Source organism: Taudactylus pleione, unplaced genomic scaffold (assembly GCF_031769625.1).
Source record: "Taudactylus pleione unplaced genomic scaffold, aTauple2 ptg000763l, whole genome shotgun sequence".
Taxonomy (NCBI): Eukaryota; Metazoa; Chordata; class Amphibia; order Anura; family Myobatrachidae; genus Taudactylus; species Taudactylus pleione.
The window spans coordinates 1,726,987-1,732,037 of NW_028285165.1; the positions used below are offsets into that span (position 1 = coordinate 1,726,987).

General features: G+C 40.5%; 1 long non-coding RNA gene across 1 annotated transcript; it reads right to left on the bottom strand.

Annotated features, from left to right (window-relative positions):
• Positions 1-433: 433 nt before the first annotated feature.
• Positions 434-1,090, bottom strand: LOC148476863 (uncharacterized). The gene is made up of 3 exons (XR_015872595.1): positions 1,018-1,090; positions 614-651; positions 434-487 (listed from the first exon to the last, which is right to left on the bottom strand). It is a non-coding gene; the product is annotated as an uncharacterized LOC148476863 (long non-coding RNA).
• Between the last annotated feature and the right edge of the window lie 3,961 nt (positions 1,091-5,051).

Below are 5,051 nucleotides of genomic sequence, written 5' to 3' on the forward strand. Positions count from 1 at the left end.
AAAATATACTGTACAGTACTGAAACATAAAAAAACACACAAGGACAGATAGAATTAGTGTGTAAGGATAAGAGGTTGGAGATGCGTCTTTGGTGTAGAGGAGGGGGAGAGAGAGACACACTGTGAAAAGGAAAAAAAGGAGAGAGATACAGTAGAAGAAAATGTACTCGATGCACACAGCCCACTGGGGATATCGTTGATGCCTTGGGGGAGCCCGACGGAAAAGATCCTAACATCGGATAGTAAGAAAACTACAGTTTACCTTTACCTTACCCTCTCCCCACCTAACCTATTATGAATGCCTTCCCTAACCTCCACCCTAGTGCCTAACCTACACCTGTTAGTGCCTAAACTTAACCCCCCTCCCCACACCCTAAACTGAACACTCCCAGGGGTGCCTAACCCTAACCAAAAAACACAAGGTTAAGGTTTACTAGAATCGGTGCTGTGCTCACTGTCCAGCTCCATAATGATAATATTGAGGTGTTCTGCGTAAAGAAAAGAATAACAGAGTTAAGTACAGTACTCAATGGGAAAGTAGAAAGCAAAGATACTGTAACATTACAGTAGTAAAACAAAATGTCCTATACTACTCTATAAAGTACAGTACTTACTTGGCTGGGGAGGGGAGTCCAGCTCGTCCGTTCTTGGCCTGTGAAAATAAAGAAATATATAACTGTACTGGAGAATAAAAAAAACACAAGGATAGAAAGAATTAGTGTGTAAGGAGAAGAGGTTGGAGATGCGTCTTTAGTGTATGAGAGAGAGAGAACAATGTAGTGTACAGTACTGTACTTAAGCGGATGCACAAGGCCACTGGGCCTGGCTGCAGGGGGGATAGGGCTGGGGCCCTTTGGTTTCTTGAACTGTGGAGAAAGTTAGAAAAACACAAGGACAGAAAGAATTAGTGTATAAGGAGAAGAGGTTGGAGATGCATTTTTAGTGTACGAGAGATAGAAAGACAAATGAAAAAAAGGAGAGAGATAGAAAACAATGTAGTGTACAGTACTGTACTTACGCATACTTGCAAGGCCACTGGGCCCGGCTGCAGGCTCCGGGGCAGGGGGGGGCCATGGCCCTTTGGTTTTTTGAACTGTGTGGGGGGCTGGGGCCCTACGGTTTCTCGAACTGTGGGTAAAAAAATTTCATCATTTTGACTGAAAACAATGTGGAAAAATGTCAATAAATTCAGCCTGACAGTACTATTACTACTGTGTTATTACACTTTACTGACAGTATACACTTGCTGTACAGTATAAGCCATGGGCACTAGACCAGGTGTGTATGAGGCGATATTGTTCGCCATGGTGCCACTGTCATCAAGTGTACTCTATGCACACTTGCTGATGCCGGCAGTGAGAAAAGACGAGAGGGTGGGAGGGTTAACAATATCCCTAATACTGCATGTACAGCCCATTGGGGATATCGTTGACACCTTGGAGGGCGCGCGAGAGCATCCTGTAGTTGTTGATTGCCATAATATTTTATCCATAAAGCAAAAAGATATTTTTGTATACTGTACCAAAAATCCTACTGTACGACAAGTCTCTACCGGAATAACAACACAAACCAGTACAGTATACTGTAGTACAAAATTTACTGTAGTCTGTGAAGCTGGCATTGGGCCCAACATGGTACAGTATGGTATATAAAAAATATACAGTACAGTATGACCAAGTGGTGCAACCTCACACAGAGGCTCTGTGGGCGGCACTGTCGCCACTCCACAAGCTGTACTTTTGCCTTGCAGGGTGCCAGGATCGGCACTCTGCTGCCAGAATTGCTGCCCTTTGCATACTTTGGATGATATAGGCACACCCTGGCGTTTAACATTTTTTAGGGGGTCTATTTACTAAGCAGTGTTAAGAGACAGAGTGAAAAGTGATAAGAAAGTGATATGGTGCCATCCAATCAGCTCCCAACTGTCATTTTTCAAACACAGCCTGTGAGATGGCAGTTGGGAGCTAATTGGCTGGCACCATATCACTTTCTTATCACTTTCACTCTGTCTCCTAACACTGCTTAGTAAATAGACCCCTGAATCTGGATAAAAATATTTTTGATGACCAAATATAGTATGGTGGATCAACTTGCCTTTTGTTACTGTAGGTTTACTAAACAAACAAGCCATGTCGACCAAAAGTGTGTCGCTCTTTACTCCATGTAGATTTAATGACCCTGTCAATCAAATCTCTGCCAGTCATGTGAGTGTGTGGTAACAACTGTCAGTCATCATCAGGTATCCAACTCCATCTTCGTTGAGTCTCTGATCTAGTTCTTGAGTAATGAAAACATTTTTGTGTTCTTTTTATGGTGTCATATAGTTTATTAAACTGTCTTCTTGTCTGCCACTACAGTGCCATTCTCTTTCCTAGATGTGCCATGTTGGAAGTTACATTGCCACATGTTTGTGCTGCCCACTGTTGTAGGTTAGCTTAGTCAGCTAGTTAGCTCGATGCAACCTTTTGGCCTAATCTGAATGAAGACAATATTGTGAGCTGTGAGGTGGTCAAAATTTACTGGAAATTACTGGAACTTAATGTTATTGAGGTTAATAATACAGTAGGAACTAAAACAGGCACAAATTCTGTGACTTTTTTCAGTTTTTATTATTAAAAAAAAAAAATACAGATCCAAAACCAAAACCCACGGGTGCAATTTTGCCAAATCTAAAATCAAAACATGTAGTTATTACAGATCAAAAACAAAAACACTAGGGTTGGCGCACATCTCTAGTAAACAGAGATTATCAGCGCTGTACTACAGTACTGACAGCCTAGGCAGATGCAGCAGAGACCTCACACTGTAAATGTCAGTAAGGTCATGTGTGCGGTGAGTTGACTGAGTGACAGCGGTGACTGCGGCTTTTTAGACCCGTGACTGCCACTAGATATGAGTGGTTCGGATTGGGAGAAATCAGACAGACTAAGACAAATCAAGACAAAATTTTCCTGGAAATCTTACGTCTTTTGGATTGAATATAAGTTCTAGAACTAGAATGCCTATTCAGAAAACTAGGACCAAACACAATCAGGCATCTTCTGTAACCTCACATGCACCACCATCTTGCTCTGACTCTAGATGTGTCACCTCTAAAACAGGCAAATCAGTGCAGAAAAAGAACACTAATAGGGGAATTCAATATGGAGCGATAAGTCCGTTTTTTGCGTTAATATCGCACCTATGACGTCATTATCGCAGGTTTTAGTTTTACACCGTATTCAATGTCAAAGACTTTTCGCAGGCTCGAAAAGTCTTTGAAAAAAAACGAGGATAACTTTTCACCACTGAATAGGTGGCGAAAAAAAGTGCAGAATTGGGGTTTAGGGGTGCAGGCTTAAAAAAAATAGCAGGTAAAATAACAGGTAAAAGCTCCGATATGAAATATTGAATACCCCTCTAAGGCTAAAGAATAACTTATGTGTTCCCAAACTTCACAGATTCCTGAAGAGTCCACAAGTGCTATGTGTGAGTCTGACATTTCAGATTCTGACAATGTAATCCTAGAGATGCCTCCTTCCACCATTTATGAACCCTCTGCAAATAGTGTATGAGGATGAGTAGTAGTAAAATTAATGATGATGAGGGTTTAGACATAGAAAATGCAACTATGGAAGTTGTAAATGTGCAACAGGATGGGGGGAAAAATTGTGCATCTGACACTAATTAGGATGTTGATTTTGAATGTGTGGACAAATACAATTTTAAAAATTGCAGCAATATGATGTTGTAAATCAGCCACCAGTGATAGCACTTCATGTCCATGATAAGAAGTGCATTGTCATGCCTGGGCAAAAGACTAACAAAGTTACCTCTTCTGAGTGGACATATTTTTATCCAAATTCAGACAACATTTGTCAATGGATCTGTGGCATTTCTAGTGCCAAAGTAGAGGTAGGACTGTTAACTATCTAGTCACCTCCTTCCTGTTAAATCATTTGCAACAAGTTCATTCAAGTTGTTTATCAAAATCTGTAAAATCATATATAATAACAAGCAGTCCAGCATCAGCTATGGATGTGGATTGAAAGATCTATAGTAAAAAGATAGTCACCAGATGTTAGACAGTAAATAGATCGACAGGGACAAAAGGTCGACACACTAAAGGTCAACATGTAAGAAGGTTGACAGGTGCAAATGGTCGACAGGGTCAAAAGGTTGACAGTTAAATAGTCTACACAAAAATGGTCTTTAGACCAGATCCCATCAGCTACCAACAGTATAGATAGATACCAGCGAATACAATCTGCCCTGCTAACACCTTCATCATCAACCTTCTTATTAGCAATCAGAGGTAGTGCTGTATCCAATTTGCAAAGGCAAATTGACTCCCTATCCACATTTCCCAAGAAGAATCCTTGTGCACTAGGGTTTCTGCTCCTGGGGGTGAATCTTCATTACAATAGGGGAACAAGAAGAGTAGAAGTTTTAAACAACAATTTTCTATGAAACAATAATTTGCAAAAGGACAAAACACAGGGTGCGACAGACAGTGATGCATGTGTGTTCACAATGGGATATGAGTTAAGGCCCCATATGGCCTGCTGCTACCAATGAAGAGCTGACTCTCATGAATGCACAAAATAAATTCAAAGCAGGATGGAGCAAAGTCACAATGCAGAAACATTTATAAGAAAAATTTCATAAAATGTAAGTATTTAGTAAATGTGTACAGACAAACATAAATATATAAAATAGGTACATAAAAATAAATTCATAAATTATTGCAGGACCAAGAGGAAAAATACATAAAATTCAGAAAAGAGTCAGATAGATACTAAATAGCAACCCAGCATAATTCACGTTACATCAATTGAAACAATGGGCCTGATTCAGCAAGGATTGCTATTGTGATCATGGCTGCGTAATCGCACGCAGTTCTGCTGTGAAAATATGCTAATGTTTGCAACTGCTCAGCCAGCATAGAGATGCCAGCTACCGGCGCTTTCTCACATCTATAATACCTCGCAGTCCTGCATAACATCAAGTAACATCGGACCCTCATGCACAATAACAGCAGCTCTAACCTGTCTCAGAAATTGCAAGTCTCAT